Raw genomic sequence first — 18381 nt, 5'->3', positions numbered from 1 at the left:
ATTTTATCTGTATTCAGTTTTCTTACTATATTAGGCTTAGACTTGCGTGTTTTCTTTTATTTTGCTTGGTAATTCACTTTGTTCTGTCTGTTACTACTTGGAACCACTTAAATCCCACATTCTGTATTTAAGAAAATCACTTTTTACTTATTAATCTAGAGTATGTATTAAAAGCTGGGGGGGGGGGTGGTGTGCAGACAGCTGTGCATACCTCTCTATCAGTGTTATAGAGAGCGAACAATTTATGAGTTTACCCTATACAGAGTAAAACAGATTTATTTGGGGTTTGGAGACCCCGTTGGGAGTTGGGCATCTGATTGTTAAAGACAGGAACACTTCTTAAGCTGCTTTCAATTAATCCTACAGCTGTTAGTGGATGTGGTTCAGACCTGGGTCTGGGTTTACAGCAGGCTATTGGGTCTGGCTCAAACCAGGCAGGGTACTGAAGTCCCAAGCTGCCCGGGCAGGAAATCAGGGGCAGAAGTAGCCTTGGCACATCAGTTGGCAATGCCAAGGGGTTTCTGTGATCCAACCTGTCACATCCCTCTCTACTTTTTCCCTTTTGTAAGATTGCAATTTATTTTAAATGTTACAAGAATAGAAAGAATATAAGAATGACCATACTGAGTCAGACCAAAGGTCCATCTAGCCCAGTATCCTGTCTTTTGTCAGTGGCCAATGCCAGGTGCCGCAGAGGGAATGAACAGAACAGATAATCATCAAGTGATCCATTCCCTGTCGCCCATTCCCAGCTTCTGGCAAACAGAGGCTAGGGACACCATTTATAAGACAATTTCTGTGCTTATTAGAGCTGCATACATATTACTGTGTGTGTGTGTGTGTGTGTGTGTGTGTGTTAATCATAGAAGATTAGGGTTGGAAGTGACCTCAGTCCAATCCCCTGGTCAAAGCAGGACCAACACCAACTAAATCATCCTAACCAGGGCTTTGTCAAGAGGACCTTAAAAAATCTCAAAGGATGGAGATTCCACCACCTCCCTAGGTAACCCATTCCAGTGCTTCACCACCCTCCTGGTGAAATAGTTTTTCCTAATATCCAACTGTCATAACTATAAAGGGAAGGGTAACAGCCCTCCTGTGTACAATACTGTAAAATCCCTCCTGGCCAGAGACACCAATATCCTTTTACCTGTAAAGGGTTAAGAAGCTCAGGTAACCTGGCTGACACCTGACCCAAAGGACCAATAAGGGGACCAGATACTTTCAAATCTTGGCAGAGGGGAAGGCTTTTGTTGTGTGCTCTTTGTTTTGGTGGTGTTCCCTCTTGGGACTAAGAGGGACCAGACATCAATCCATGCTCTCCAAATCTTTCTGACCAAATCTCTCATATTTCAAACTTGGAAGTAACAGCCAGGCAAGGCGTGTTAGGTTTATCTTTGTTTTTTCAACTTGTAACTGTTCCTTTTGCTAGAGGGTTTACCTCTGTTTGCTGTAACTTTGAACCTAAGGCTAAATGGGCTTCCTCTGGGCTCTTTGAATCTGATTACCCTGTAAAGTTATTTTCCATCCTGATTTTGCGGAGATGATTTTTACCTTTTCTTTCTTTAATTAAAAACCTTCTTTTTAAGAACCTGATTGATTTTTCCTTGTTTTAAGATCTAAGGGGGTTGGATCTGGATTCACCAGGAATTGGTTGGGGGAAAGGAGGGGGAATGGTTAATTTCTTTTTGTTTTAAGATCCAAGGGTTGGATCGGTGTTCATGAGGAAATTGGTGGACAAGTCTCTCAAGGTTACCCAGGGAAGGGTTATAGTACTTGGGAGGGAGATATTCTGGGTGGGAGTTAGACAGAGTTTCCCAAATGACTCCAAAATAATTTGGGTGGTGGCAGCAAAACCAGATCTAAGCTGGTAGTTAAGCTTAGAGGTTCTCATCCAGGTACCCACATCTATACCCTAGAGTTCAGAGTGGGGAAGGAATCTTGACACCAACCTAGACCTCCAACCTGCTACTGTGCTGGTTCAGAATGTAATGACCAATGATGAATTATTTATTTATAAATTAATTTAGTACTAGTGGTCATACATTTGATTTTAACTTCATGTACAAAAGGATGGCTATCCAAAGTTTGTGAACCTTTGAAAAACCTTAAAACACACACACACACAAAAGAATTTACATAAAAATGCCATTGCTCTACCGTTCGTTTTTAATACATATTTTCTGTATTTCATAACAATTTGAAGAATTCATAAAACAGATTTTTATTTTAGTTTGGCATACTCCTGTTTTGAAATTCAGTGTTCTGGATGGGGAATTGTGAGTCAGTGGTCCCATATTTTTTTTTTTAATTTAATTGTAATTTTTTAGGTTCATCCCTAAAAATCAACACTTCAAACTAAATCTGAAAATGATTGCCAAGGCAGAGTTTTTATACTCCACTAAATAGCGATAGGACCAGATTTTCAAAAAAGTTCAGATTTTTAAAGGTATTTAGTCAGCTAAAGATGTAGATAAATGCCTAAATGGCTGTTAGAGGGATTTTTAAAGAGCAATAAAGCACCTATGTGTCTAAGTAACTTTAAAAATATGGCCACTGGCCNGGATAATCTAATGATCCATTAGGCCCTGAGTCTGCAGTGGGGTCTGGTACCACAGACCCTTGCAATCATGCAGAACTGTATTCATTGTGACTCTGCCCTGTTAGCAGATCTGCTGAGAGGACTGGGGTCTGCAACTCCTGGAAACAAAGGAGCAGGTAGCTCTGGAGGGCAGTGGGTGCTAAAGTGGGAGAATTCCCTGTTCAGCTCTCATGGGAAAGCAGACCCACAGTAAAGGATTCAGGTTAGGCAGTCTGGGAGGAAGGGGCTCAGAGGAACTGAGTGAGTCACTGTGCCATGGAATGAAGGGATCAGGAAACCTGTGACTGATGGACAGAAAAAGAGAGGAGAAAAACAGCCTTGCTGATTATAAGAGGGAAAGGAGCTGTGGGAACCCTGAATAAACAGATAGAACAATGCTCTAGCCTACATCCTCCGCTGGTGTGAATACTTCTATTAACTGTACGAGCTGGGCATCTGGTACCATTGACTCCAGTGGAGCTATGGTGGATTCACACCTGCCAGGGATCTGAACCATTGACTGGTATGGCTAATTTACCCCAGCTGGGGATCTGGTCCTTTATTCTTCCCCTGTGTGCAAATTTTCCTCCATATCACTGGTTGATCTGATTTGTATTTCAGTTTCTTGGTTCTAAACACTGACACTATTTAATTAGGGCCAGATATTTAAAATCCTACTAGATGCCTAAATACCTTTAAAAATCTGACCCTTGGCGCATTTCTGGTCTGTTTTTTCTCTGCCGTGAACATACTGTCATCACTTACACTAGTGCAGAGGGAGTGGAAAATGCTGCTGGATTCCAATACAGGCACTCTGAGGTGGGTTTAATGCACACATATGGCATCAAACCACACAGAATCAGGTATTGCCTCTTCAAAAGGAAAACAACAGTTGCAACAGGTGTAAAACAAAATGAAACTCACCTGCAATCCATGTGCCCATTGCACATAAAGTGCAGCGTATCCCTCCCTCATGTCTGGATCACAGATGCAAGAATAAATATATGAAATCTTCCATCTCCTAATTAATCCACAAAAAAGGTAACTGAATAACCCAGACCTCAGACAGGCGAGCCACTTCTAACTGGGAGGAGACAACGATGGTGAATGGAGCACTCTGATCTGTCACTAACCCCACTAAGGAACTGAAGCTATCTTCTCCATTGGATCTCGGATTTATGGCAGAAGGCAGGATGAAGTGTGTCTCTGATTCCTTTGGGAGCCAATCCCTGATGTTTCCCCATCTTAACAACCCAATACTCGTTATGGGTCAGAAATTCATAAACATTTTACTTCCCACACAGCTAACACCACTACATAAAGTTCAACAAGTCATCTGAGTTTACATGATTTTATTTATTGATGTATGTTTAAATGATGTGACTTTAGCTGCATTATAGATCTGGCAATAGCAACACTGGTAGTAGGCTGTTCAACACTTCCCACTCCAACTCCTGTTTGCAATTGCTTAGACATTTGCCAAAATTCTCCTAGTTGGTCTCTGTCTCGGCTCCATTTTTCAGCTGTTTCCAAGAAGCAGGGAGGTGACAAATGGGTGGAAATTCACCGCCTTTCACAATTACCTGGGACCGCCATTTGAACAGCTCTAATACTTCAAAGGATTCAAGTAGGAAATTGAAATTTGAGATGGTCTAGAACTCAGAGATGGCCATAAAAGTGTGTCTTGATTTGGCTGAGTTCTAAGCAATGGAAAATCACCGTTTATACTAGCTCAACCGATTTCATTCAACCTTTGTCACTTACTGTCCTTAACCTTCCAGCTGGGGTTTATCAGAGGAAGCTAGGAGAGTAAAATATACTCAACCCTTTGAAAATAACAACTCCCAACCATGCTCCTAGGCCAGTGGCTCCCAAACTGTGGGGCATGTGTGGAGGAATGTTCGGGGGCCATGGTGGGGCCTGGGACAGCCCCCATAAGGGGCAGGGAGGGAGCAGCCCCCAGCCCCACTCCACCCCCAACTCTGCTCCAGCCCTGCCCCCTGCCTTGGCCCCAACCACAGCCCCGCCCTGGCCCCCGTTGCCAGCCCTCACCATGGCCCAGCCACGGCTCCACTTTCAGCCCCAGCCCCATTCTCATCCCTGGCCCAAGATCTGTCCCCAGCTGTAGCCCCAGCCTCAGCCCCATTACACCTGTCCATGCTCCCCCCACCCAGGAGCCACGGCCCTGGCTCCTGGGGGAGGGATGACCCTAAAAAGTTTGGGGACCATTGTGGTAGGCTACACTGGTCTTCCTGCATTGTTCTGAAGCAGACACACAGTACCCAGAAGATAAAACAGATGATCATCAGCATCCTTTCCTTCACCAGGTTACTCTTTGGCCGAGGGGAAGGTGCACTGGATTGGGAGCCAGGAGCCTATTCCTCTGAATGACTGCTATTAGGAAATCTGTGCACTCCAAACTCCTTATTAGCAAACAAGATCTCAGACCTCTGTCTCTGAAGAGTGACAAGTACACCTCTACCTTGATACAATGCTGTCCTTGGGAGCCAAAAAATCTTACCACATTATAGGTGAAACCGTGTTATATTGAACTTGCTTTGATCCACCGGAGTGCGCAGCCTCCCCCCTCAGAGCATTGCTTTACCACATTATATCCAAATTCGTGTTATATCGGGTGGTGTTATATCGAGGTAGCAATGTATCAGCCACTCCATTTCACAGATTAAATTTTACGGAAGTGAATGGAACTGCACTGATTTACAGCATGTGGCGATCTGGTCCAGAGGACCCCAGAATGGACAGTGACTGGAATGGAGATCTGTAGTGGATGGAGATGAGGAGACCTTGCTAGAGCTGGCTGAAAATTTCCTGACAGACCCATGTTGCTGATTCAACATATATGACATGCTCCCTGGGAACAGGTGGATTCTGTTGCAGCTTTTGATGTAACCAGGCAGGGAAGCAGACTGGCTAACCTGCCCACCATTCAGCCAGCCTAGCAATTGGAAGGCCAGCTGCCAGGTGACCAGGACTGCACAGGTCCCAGGCAGCCTGCTGGTCACTCAGCGTTACTGGCTCCACTGCAGCCCACTTGCTGGGCAGACATTTCCCAACTCCCTGAGCAGCTGACTCCCTGGGCAGCCATAACCTCGACTCCTTGAGCAACCAACACCTCAGCAGCTAGCTCACTGGACAGGCAACTTCCCATCTCCCTGGGCACCCCAGAAAGTCAAGTGGCCCCATAAGCCTCTGAACAATTTTCAAAGTTTCACTTTTTGTCCCTGGGCTGTCAATTTGGGATTAAAATATGTTCCAACACCCACAGGAAGGAAATTCTGTTTTCCAGGCAGCTCTACGCCCCACTCTTGTTCATTGCAGAAGCTGTAATGAAGTGTAGCCAATGGTGCACAGACCTAACGGAAGAGAAAGGATGGTCTAGTGGCCTCAGACCAAGGAAAATTGGCTTCTAGTCCTGGTTCTGCTACAGATTTCTGAAGCAATGTTTGGAGAGTCACTTCCATCAGGACTTTTGTGGGTGGCCACCAACTTGATAGGCCTGCAGCACGATTTTCAGAAGTGTTGAGTACTCACAACAGCAGCAGAAGTCACTGGGAGAGCCCAGCCCACCTCAGAAATTATGCCCAAGGAGTCTCAATTCATTCACTAAGAAGGCCAAAATGAATAGGCACTTCTGCCGATTGTGCCACCAGCAGTGTGCTTATTAGACAAGTCACATTCTCTGAGGACATTCTCAACTCAATTAAAGTTTTTTTCCCCCAGTGGAAAATTTCAATTTGTTGAAATGGAAATTCTGGAGAGAAAGTTTTGGTTTTGATGAATCTTTCATTGGTCTAGAATGGGATCTGAACTAAAGAAGAAAGCCCACTCTAAGAGTAGACTGGGGTTAGTACACTAATCTGAGGACAGTGGGGTCAATCTACCAATTATGCTGGTGGGAGCTGTTCCACTTTGTATACATAATTCCATATCTAAAGCTCTACAGAGCTAGAGGCTATAGCTTGGTGCTTCAGGGGATGTGGGTGAGCTGAGTTTGAATCTCTGCTCTCCCTGTTTTGAACCAGGAAACCCAGAGCTGAGCCCCCACTGGCTTTGGGAGAGAGGACGGGGCCTTGCTGCAAGGCGTGGGTGGGACCACAGCCTGGGTTAGGGGAGGATTAGCCTTCCCTGGTCTATTTTACCTGCTGCCCATGGCTCTAATGACCAGGCTATTCTGGGGTGGGTGGGTCTTGCTCTTGTTCTTTGTGAAAAAATGTAGTAGGCCTTAGATTCATCCTGAGGAAGAACAGGCAGGGAAATTTGTTTCCCACTCAGCACTAGCGAGGAACCATTTTGTGCCACGTATTTCTCTTCAGGGCCATTTGGATATCCCTGTTCCTCAAGCTGTAGATAAAAAGGTTCAATATGGCAGGCAAAACAGTGTAAAAGAGGGAGAGAAGTTTACTGCCATCTGGAAATTCACTGGACCTGGGTCATAAATAAAGGAAGATGCCAGAACCACAGAATAAAGCCACAACAATGAGATGGGAGGAGCAGGTGGAGAAGGTTTTCCTCTTGCCCTCAGCTGATGACATCATGAGAATGGTGGTGCTGATCCAGATGTAGGACAACAGGATCAGGGCAAAGGGCACCACTCCAAAGAAAGTGACCATGATGGAAGTTAAGGTTTCATTCATGGAGGTGTCAGCAGAGGCTAGCCACAGCAAAGGGGCTGGGTCACAGAAGAAATGGTTGATCTCTTTGGAGTTACAGACGGGTAAGATGAACACCAAACTGGTCTTCACTACCTGGGCCGGGATGCCGATTGTCCAGGAAGTGGCTGCCAGCAGGACACACACCTTCTTGTTCATAGTCATGGGATAATGTAGCGGGTTGCATATCGCCACGTAGCAATCATACACCATTATGTCCAGAAAGGAAGACTCCTTGATCCCAAGGCAAAGAAAGAAGCACATTTGCATGGCACAGCCAGCAAAGGAGATGCATTTATCCCCTGAGATGAGGCTCACCAGCATTTTGGGGACAGTGACCGAGGTGTAATCGACCTCTAAGGCAGACAAATTAGAGAGGAAAAAGTACATGGAGGTGTGAAGGGCAGGATCCACCAAAGTTACAAAGATAATGAGGAGGTTTCCCACCACAGTGACCAGATAAATGGCTAACAGTGCCACAAAGAGTAAAATCTGCCTCTCTGGAGAGGTAGAAAATCCCAGGAGAAGAAACTCAGTCACCACCATTCAATTCAAGATCATCATTTCTTCATAAGAGTTCAACTGGAAGACAAACAGAGACAGGTATTACATGGTGTATTCACCCTCTCCAGGTCTTCTATCAACCAAGATTGGATGCCTTTCTTCAAAGGTCTGTGGCTCTAGGGAAGACCAGCAACCACACAACCCTGCAAACAGGGTTCCATTCCCTTCCACAGAAAATGTCAAAAATGGTGGTTTTCATTTGGAACAAAACCCAATTTCAAAATATTGAAATCTTTCATGAAACAGAATCACTTTTCTCCCTCAACTCAACTCATAACTAGAGCTGGCCAAAGTATTTATTCTGAATCGCAGTCATTAGGAGTGGTCTTGAATGAAGAGGAAATAAAGGACTATGCATCAATAATATCTTAGTCACCAATGAGTGCCACTGATTTCAAAAGAGAGATTCTGTTACCCTTTCTCTCAGGCTGGGATTTTCAAAGAAACCTAAGAGATTTATGCTTCTTAATTTCAATGAGATTTATGCACTTGAAAATTCCAGTCTCACTGCTGATATCAATACGGCCATTCAAGCATTGAGGTACTCAGGGCCGGTGCAACCACTAGGCAAACTAGGTGGCCGCCTAGGGCATCAGGATTTGAGGGCGCCAAAAAGCGGTGCCCAAAATGTTTTGGATGTTCACCCGGCACCTGCTAAACATGTAACCCTCCTCCTGCCGCTGTACGAGGGGGAGCTACAGCTTTGATCAGCTGCGGCTGGCCAGGAAGTGATGTAATTCCTCCTCCAGCAACTGGGGGTGCTGCACTGCTCCCTACTGCTCTGGCTCATCCCCAGGCCCCTGCCCGTGCTCAGCCCCGCCCCGCCCACACTCCCCTGAGCTCTGCAGCAGGGCCAGGCCTGCCCTCACCCGCCGGGGGAAATGCAGAGATCCAGCCCCAGCCGCGCTGCTGGTGAGTTGCTCCCCCTGCCCTCCAAGCCACCCCCGCCACCCTGGAGGCCTGCCCCCCCATGGAAGCCTGGGGTCCCCCCACTCCCACCCCCCCAAAGGCCTGAAGCACCACACCCCCCGTGGGGGGGCTGCGTAGGGCCCCAGAATATCTAGGGACGGCCCCGGTACCCACCACCCTGCCCGCAGCCAGCTCCTGCTGCTCCCCCTTTCCTGCCCCCAGCCAGCCCCACACCCCCTGCCCTGCCCGCAGCCAGCTCCACACTCCCTGCCTCCAGCCAGCCCCACCCCCCCTGCCTCCAGCCAGCCCCACATCTAACCCCTATTGTACCCCGCTACCCAAAGCCAGCTAGCCCCACACTCCCCTGTCTCCATCCACCCCCTACCGCACCCCCCTACCCGAAGTAAGCCAGCCCTGCACTCCCCTGTCTCCAGCCAGCCCTTGCCGCACCCCCTGCCCGAAGCCAGCCAGTCCTGCACTCCCCTGTCTCCAGCCAACCTCTGCCACATCCCCCTGCCCGAAGCCAGCTAGCCCCGCACCCCCTGTCTCCATCCAACCCCTGCCACACCCCCGTGCCCAAAGCCAGCCAGCCCCCCACCCTGTCAGGTTATTCATTTATTTTCATTAAATGTGTAGACTAAATAATGAAATTAATACATTTTCAAGCCAATGTTAGTATTAATTCTAATGAACAATGGCACATTATGCAGTATTCATTTTTTAAAGTTTATAATAAAGTGATGCTCCGGGGGGAGGGGTGGGAGCGGAGGGCTCAAGGTGGACGTTTCGCCTGGGGCACAAAATATCCTTGCACCGGTCCTGGAGGTATTAACTCAACATTATAAGAATGTTGATCTGTGCGATCAAGATTACTTGAGACAAATATCCCATTCACTTGGATCATGATTTTCTTGAGTCTAATGCTGGAAAATCATAAATATTTCACACGGAATGTATTCACACTCCATTCCTCAGGCCCTGATTTTATAATCAGATTCATGTGGATTAACCTGTAGCCCATGTGTAGAGAACTGAAATCAATGTTTCCTCCCTTTCCCCTATGTTTTAGCTGACTTCTCTATTTAGATTAAAAGTTCCTTGGACAGAGACTTTCTTTTATTCTATGTTTATCCAGTACCAAGCCCTATAGGACCCATTCTAGGTTGGCACCTAGGAGTAGCATAATGAACATAGTAACTACTACTAACAAGAATGTTACCCTGCATGGGCATAAAGGAACATCTGCATGAATCTTTTTTCAGAGTAGCAGCCGTGTTAGTCTGTATCTGCAAAAAGAACAGGAGTACTTGTGGCACCTTAGAGACTAACCCATTTATTAGAGCATAAGCTTTCGTGGGCTACAACCCACTTCTTCGGATGCATATAGAATGGAACATATATTGAGGAGATATATATACACACACACACAGAGCATGAACAGGTAGGAGTTATCTTACCAACTCTGAGAGGCCAATTAAGTAAGTGAAAAAAAACTTTTGAAGTGATAATCAAGCTAGCCCAGTACAGACAGTTTGATAAGAAGTGTGAGAATACTTACAAGGGGAGATAGATTCAATGTTTGTAATGGCTCAGCCATTCCCAGTCCTTATTCAATCCTAAATTGATTGTGTCTAGTTTGCATATCAATTCCAGCTCAGCAGTCTCTCGTTGGAGTCTGTTTTTGAAGTTTTTCTGTTGTAAGATAGCCACCCGCAGGTCTGTCATTGAATGACCAGACAGGTTAAAGTGTTCTCATGCTCTCTGTATGTGTGTATATATATATATCTCCTCAATATATGTTCCATTCTATATGCATCCGAAGAAGTGGGCTGTAGCCCACGAAAGCTTAGGCTCTAATAAATTTGTTAGTCTCTAAGGTGCCACAAATACTCTTGTTCTTTTTGCATGATTCTTGTTTCAGAAGCAGGGTTATAGCTTCAGTTAGATACTTTGATTGATGGAAATCATCATGAAACAAATGACCAGTTAATCATGATTGTCACAGTTCAGGGCTAGCAGCACCTCGGACCTCTCTCAGCTTCTCCCTGAGTGCAACCTGTTGTGGTGACAGGCCTCTTGCCTTCACCTCTCTGGGGTGGAATCCGACAGTTCTCCCACTCTCAGAGAAGGGAGCAGCCTGTTGAGTACCAACTGTGTTTGCTCCACAGGCCCAGCTGGATTTGGCTGCCCTGCAAGGCTTCCCTTCAGGATCTGGGACTAGTGGTGAATCCAATGACCACAAAACAGTCTTTTCAAAACAAAGTATTGTTTAATCACAACAGCAGGAATCAAAGCATAACAATTAAACAACAGAAAGCCTACATGTACCTGTCTTACTTAAAGTTTATCCAAACACTCATGCTTCTAGGACTGGGGTTCAGTCTGCTTTCCCTTTCTTCCTGTGTCTGTCGCTGCCAAGCTCTAAGGCTCTGGTTTTCATCAACTGCAAAGTTGTTTGATTCAGTTTTCCCACTTGAATCTCTCCCCCTACCCTGATATCAAGATGGAGGTTCGGACTCAGTCACAGGTAAACATCAAAGGAATTGACACCTAAATTGTCCTGATAAGTATTGGTGAATGACGCAAACTGAAAACTATACCTTTCTTCCTGCCTACCTGCTGTCCACTTGTGTGGAAGTTAACATCTTTGTAACAATATAGCAACCAACACCAATACAAGCAAACAAATAGATAAACAGTGAATATTCATAAAATAATATAGACATCTTCCATGTCCCTCACAACGATAATAATTTTATTTACCACAAAAAACTTTGGCAAATATCAACAACGGAAAATTCTACCTTTATATATAAAAGAAATGGAAAAAAATACCAAGCTTTTATTGAATTGATAGCAACAGATTAACAATTACAGCAATCAAACACATAGAGTTTGCCCATGTTTTTAATGTAATGATTAATGATTAACTAGACCGCTAGATAGTCATTATGTCTTAGGGAATATTCTTTTTCATGCTTTTTCTCCTAATTTTTTTGTACTGAAAATAAAAACCAAACAAATATTATAATTTTCATCCTTTTAAATAATTTTACAGTAATTATCCAAAACATGGCAGCCTATAATAGGGATACTGAAATACTTTTGGCTACTGCTATTAACAAAGTATTTAACCCTAATTCCTAATACTGTATCTTTAGCTTCCCATGCCTTCTTTTCACCTATCCTATGTTATTGATGTCTATATGTATCATGACCGCAGCAGTCTCTGGAATCTCTCTAGTCTGTTGACTAGAGCTGGGCGAAAGTTTTCCAACATAACAGTTCTCCATCAAAAAAGGATGATTCAATTAAATAAAAAAGAAAATGTACCAATGTTGTTGTATTTTGACTGAAAATTATCAAAATGTTTAATATAATATAATATTATATAATCATTGAAATGATAAAGTCAAAATAAAGGGCATCAAACTTTAAAAAATGAAACATATTGACCTGATTGAAATAAAATGTCTTGGTAAGGTTGTTTCAATATTTCCAAACTAAGGGGATTTTTGGCATGTTGGTTTCATGGGAAATTTCAGAAATATGAGTTTTTCTTACAGTTCTGGATGAATGAAAGTTTCAAAATGTAGAATTTCCTGTGGAATAGAAATTCCAAGATTTGACCTGCTCTGCTATCAACTTTATAACAGTCTACATGCAGAGCCATCCTCCATTTCAAATTAAACAAGCCATATCAGCAATAGGTAGCATTTTCTGTACATTTATCTGGAGCCAGATCAAAAACATTCCCAAGGAAGAGTGGGTTACAATACATATGTTTACCCAAAGGTCCTGGCCCCCTTCTCGGTTATTCACAGCATAAAAAGTAATAGTGCTAGCATTGTAGCATATAGAGGCCTCAATCACCAACCAGTTCCCTGTTGTGCTGGGTGTTATACACACATGTATTAAAGAGACAGCACCTGCCCCAGATAACTTATGGGCAGGATGAAACAGGTGGACAAGAAAAGAAACGAAAAGAAAAGAAAAGTTCAGTAACAATGGGTAAAGATAGCAAGAAGTCTGCATCTCCCTCACCCTTTTCCTTTGCAACCCCTCCCAGATACACCAGGTCTTTCACCAGCTAACACACACTAGCTTTATGGGAAAACATAAAATATTCCCAGCCTGTCAATATCTCCTATTCCTTTCTTCGAACGCCTGGATGGACCCACATCTACACGGCCACACCACATGACCCCTCATCAGATCCCTACACCATTAATTCCAAGCCCCGTTTATTCCCTTCTCTCACTAGCACCTTTGCACCTTCTCCCAGGCTGCCAGGCTGAGATTTTCAAAGCTGCCTGACAGTTTGGGCACCTCATTCCCATTACACTTCACTGGAATGGTATCCAAAGCCATGAGCTGCTTTCCCTGAACCAGTTCTGCACAAACATCTCTCTCCTCCTTCATTTCAGTCTTCGGAACAATGCCTTATTCTAGAATCCCCCCAGTAGTACTTCCAGTCAAGAAAGAAAGAAAGAAACTAGGATGCCTGTGCTACTAGCCAAGCAATGCTCATTGCCCAGTTGTGTGCATTCTGTCACACTCCATCCATCCATTGCCTGTTGTTATCGCCCCAGCATGTTGACTTGCCATGATCAGCTGAGTCAATAGGCTCTTAGGAGCAAGGACCATGTATTTACTTCCATTGTAAGGCACCATGTACCCCACCTAGCTCTCAATACATGTCTTAAAGAACAACGTGAGACAATATCATTATTAATTCTCTAATAAAATCAAGAAAGTCTCTCACCTGCCTTGAGAACAAAGGGCCATTTCTTCAGTGGCTCATCAGGCAGCTATAAGTATGAGCCAAAGAACATGTCTAGGGATACGAGCCCCTGTGGGTGATCTCACTGATCTCCACAAACAACTGCAGCCTCCCCAGGGCATTGTCCACCTTGAACACCAGTGTGAATACTGAGGATTCGTGAAGCTTAACATAACCAGCTAATATTTCATCACTCAAGTGAGTAACTCTTCCTCTAGCAGTTAGTCCCAGAGTTCTCCTGTCCACTTCAGCAAGGACCACACATTGCCCAAAAGAATAAGCATTGCAGGATTGGGTCCTTAAGGGAATGTCTATATTGTAGATGGGAGTTAGCTTGGTTCCAAATAAGCCATGACAGGACAGCTGTTACCCTTCCCTTTATAGTTATGGCAGGAGTAATAGCAATGTAGTACTTCTGTAGTAAAGAATAAAGAATTAGCTAAAAAAATAGAACTGGACAAACTAGAAGCAGAAAAAAATGAAAGAAAACATCAGAGACTGCTTCAATTAACAAAACTCGAGACAGAGCAGAGAGAAAGAGAAGAGAAAGCCAAAAGGGAGGTCCATGAAAAAGAGATGGAGCTGGAAAAAGCCAAAGAGGAGGCTCACAAGAGAACTATGGAGCTGGAAAAAGCCAAAGAGGAGGAGAGAGAAAAAGAGATGGAGGAGAGAGAAAAAGAAAGGAAGCATGAACTGGAAGTAGCAAGGGCTAGGCAGGATGCACCAGCCCATCCTAGCAACTCCTCTCCAGGTACCCCTTCCCATCCCAGAAAATTCCCCACCTACATGGCAGGCGATGATACTGAGGCCTTCTTAGAAAATTTTGAAAGGGCCTGCCTTGGATACAGCATCCCTATAGACCAGTACATGGTAGAACTGACGCCGCAGCTCAGTGGACCCTGAGCAAAGGTGGCGGCTGAAATGCCTAAGGAGCACATGAACAGTTATGAACTTTTTAAAAACAAGGCCAGACTCAGAATGGGGCTAACACCCGAGCATGCCCGTCGGCGGTTCAGAGCCCTAAGGTGGAAACTGGATGTGTCATTTACCCGGCATGCCTACCACATTAACAAAAATTGTGATGCCTGGGTATCAGGAGCAAATGTTCAATCTCTGGAAAATCTGCTTTCCCTAGTAAAAATGGAGCAGTTTTTAGAGGGTGTTCCTGAGGAAATAGAAAGGTACATCCTAGATAGGAAGCCCAAAACTGTAACTGAGGCGGGGGAGATTGGAGCCAAATGGGTGGAGGTGGCAGAAAAGAAAAAAAACTAGTAGCAGTTGGAGCGAATACCAGAAGGGACAAGCCGAAACAAAACCTTACCACCGGGGACAACCCAAGGCCCCACCCACATCCCAAGGAAAACCCCAGACACCTTCTCACCTCACCACACCAGACTCCACCAACCAACATCGCCCCGGTGATACCTTAGCAGGGCAATGTTTTAAATGTAATAAACTGGGACATATAAAGGCTCACTGCCCCAAAACCCCAACCGATTACAGTTCACTACACCACGATCACACCAAAGATCCCCAGACCCAGATTCCTCTCTCATACCCTCGGAGCGAAGGGAAACCTTGAGAGTGGGCGGAAAGAAGGTTATTGCTTGGAGGGACACTGGGGCACAAGTGTCCACTATCCACCAATCCCTAGTGGACCCCAAACTCATCAACCCGAAGGCTACAGTGACAATTCAACCCTTCATGTCACAGTCTGTAACCTTGCCTACAGCCAAGTTGCATGTCCAGTACAAAGGCTGGTCAGGAATGTGAACTTTTGCAGTCAATGACAATTATCCCATTCCCATGCTGCTGAGGGAAGACTTGGCCAACAATGTGAAGCTAGCCAAGAGGGTGGAAATAGTCACCCGCAGCCAGGCTAAGCAAGCTTTCACCCCCATCTCTGTTCCTGAGCCATCCACCAGGGCCCCGTCTGTGTTACCAGAGACCCAAACAAAGGTGGTGGAACCGGATCCCCTGCCAACAACTGCAACAGCCGTAGTGGATCCAATCCCAGAGACCCAGCCAAAGCCAGTCCCAGAACCGGCAACGCAACCAGCACCAGAACCATTGCCAGCACTGAGTCCAGGGCTTTCAAACCCGTCTACAACTTCAACGCCAGAGGGCACCAGCGAGCCTGACCTGGTGGAAGCAGCAGATAACCCTACACAAGAGGCTCAGCCAGAGCCTGAGATACGACATAGGGCACCAGCAGAGAGAGGTTCACAGTCAATGGAAACAGCCCCAGCACCTGCATCGCTTCCAGAGGGACCAAGCCCCAGTCCACAGTCCAAGGAGGAACTGATGTTTCCAGCATCAAGGGAACAGTTCCAGGCTGAGCAGGAAGCAGATGACAGCCTTCAGAAAGCTTGGGCGGTGGCGCAGAGTACCCCACCGCCTCTCAGCTCTTCTAACCGATCCCGGTTTGTTGTAAAACAAGGACTTTTATACAAGAAGACTCTTTCTGGTGGGCACCAGGAAGACTGGCATCCTCAAAGACAGTTGGTAGTTCCCACTAAGTATCGGGTAAAGCTCTTGAGCTTAGCCCATGATCATCCCAGTGGCCATTCTGGGGTGAACAGAACCAAAGACCGGATGGGGAAGTCCTTCCACTGGGACGGAATGGGCAAGGACGTTGCTAATTATGTCCGGTCTTGTGAGGTGTGCCAACGAGTGGGAAAGCTCCAAGACCAGGTTAAAGCCCCTCTCCAGCCACTACCCATAATTGAAGTCCCATTTCAGCAAGTAGCTGTGGACAGTCTGGGTCCTTTCCCAAAGAAGACACCCAGAGTAAAGCAGTACATACTAACTTTCATGGTTTTTGCTACCCGATGGCCAGAAGCAGTACCCTTAAGCAACACCAGGGCTAAAAGTGTGTGCCAGGCATTAACAGACATTTTTGCCAGTGTAGGTTGGCCCTCCGACATCCTTACCAATTCGGGAACTAGTTTCCTGGCAGGGACCATGAAAAACCTGTGGGAAGCTCATGGGGTGAATCACTTGGTTGCCACCCCTTACCACCATCAAACCAATGGCCTGGTGGAGAGGTTTATTGGAACTTTGGGGGCCATGATACGTAAATTTGTAAATGAACACTCCAATGATTGGGACCTAGTGTTGCAGCAGTTGCTTTTGGCCTACAGGGCTGTACCACATCCCAGTTTAGGGTTTTCACCATTTAAACTTGTGTATGGCCCTGAGGTTAAGGGGCCATTACAGTTGGTGAAGCAGCAATGGGAGGGGTTTACGCCTTCTCCGGGAACTAACATTCTAAACTTTGTAAGCAACCTACAAAGCACCCTCCGACACTCTTTAGCCCTTGCTAATGTAAACCTAAAGAATGCTCAGAAAGAGCAAAAGGCCTGGTATGATAAACATTCCAGAGAACGGTCCTTCAAAGTAGGAGACCAAGTCATGGTCTTAAAGGCGCTCCAGGCCCATAAAATGGAAGCGTCGTGGAAAGGACCATACACGTTCCAGGAGCGCCTAGGAGCTGTTAACTATCTCATAGCCTCCCCCACCTCCAACATAAAGCCTAAGTTATACCATGTTAATTCTCTTAAGCCCTTTTATTCCAGAGAATTAAATGTTTGCCAGTTTACAGCCCAGAAAACAGATGATGCAGAGTGGCCTAAAGGTGTCTACTACAAAGGAAAATAGGATGGTGGCGTAGGAGAGGTGAACCTCTCTACGACCCTTGGACATCTGCAGCGACAGCAGATCAAGGAGCTGTGCACAAGCTTTGCACCAATTTTCTCAGCCACTCCAGGACGGACCGAACGGGCATACCACTCCATTGACACAGGTAATGCTCACCCAATTACAACCCCACCCTACCGGGAGTCACTTCATGCCAAAACTGCTATAAAAGGGAGATCCAGAACATGCTACAGATGGGTATAATCCGCCCCTCTAATAGTGCATGGGCATCTCCAGTGGTTCTAGTTCCCAAACCAGATGGGGAAATACGCTTTTGCGTGGAATACCATAAGCTAAATGCTGTAACTAATCCTAACAACTATCCAATGCCACGCACAGATGAGCTATTGGAAAAATTGGGACATGCCCAATTCATCTCTACTTTAGACTTAACCAAGGGGTACTGGCAAGGACCCCTAGATGAACCCACTAAGGAAAGGTCAGCCTTCGTCACCCAGGCAGGTGTGTATGAATTCAATGTACTCCCTTTCGGGTTGCGAAATGCACCCGCCAACTTCCAAAGACTTGTAGATGGTCTCTTAGCGGGATTGGGAGAATCTGCAGTTGCCTACCTCGATGATGTGGCCATTTTTTCTGATTCATGGGCAGAGCACCTGGAGCACCTGGAAAATTTTTCCGAGCGCATCCAGCAGGCAGGACTAACTGTTAAGGCTAAAAAGTGTCAAATAGGCCAAAACAGAGTGACTTACCTGGGGCACCAGATGGGTCGAAGAACTATAAATCCCCTACAGGCCTAAGTGGATGCTATCCAAAAGTGGCCGGTTCCAAAGTCTAAAAAACAGGTCCAATCCTTCTTAGGCTTGGCTGGATATTATAGGCGATTTGTACCCCACTACAGCCAAATCGCCGCCCCGCTAACAGACCTAACCAGAAAGAAACAGCCAAATGCAGTTCAGTGAACTGATGAGTGTCAAAAGACCTTTAACCAGCTTAAGGCAACACTCATGTCTGACCCTGTGCTAAGTGCCCCAAACTTTGACAAACCATTCCTAGTAACCACAGATGCGTCCAAGCGAGGCGTGGGAGCAGTTTTAATGCAGGAAGGACCGGATCAAGAATTCCATCCTGTCGTGTTTCTCAGCAAGAAACTGTCTGAGAGGGAAAGCCACTGGTCAATCAGCGAAAAGGAATGCTATGCCATTGTGTACGCGCTG

General features: G+C 45.7%; 1 pseudogene; it reads right to left on the bottom strand.

The window, feature by feature from the left end:
• Positions 1-6876: 6876 nt before the first annotated feature.
• Positions 6877-14918, bottom strand: LOC117885447 (annotated as a pseudogene).
• Positions 14919-18381: the final 3463 nt, after the last annotated feature.

Source organism: Trachemys scripta, chromosome 12, assembly GCF_013100865.1.
Source record: "Trachemys scripta elegans isolate TJP31775 chromosome 12, CAS_Tse_1.0, whole genome shotgun sequence".
NCBI classification, from domain to species: domain Eukaryota; kingdom Metazoa; phylum Chordata; order Testudines; family Emydidae; genus Trachemys; species Trachemys scripta.
The sequence above is the reverse complement of the archived record's forward strand: the minus strand, read 5'-3'. Positions and strand labels throughout refer to the sequence as shown.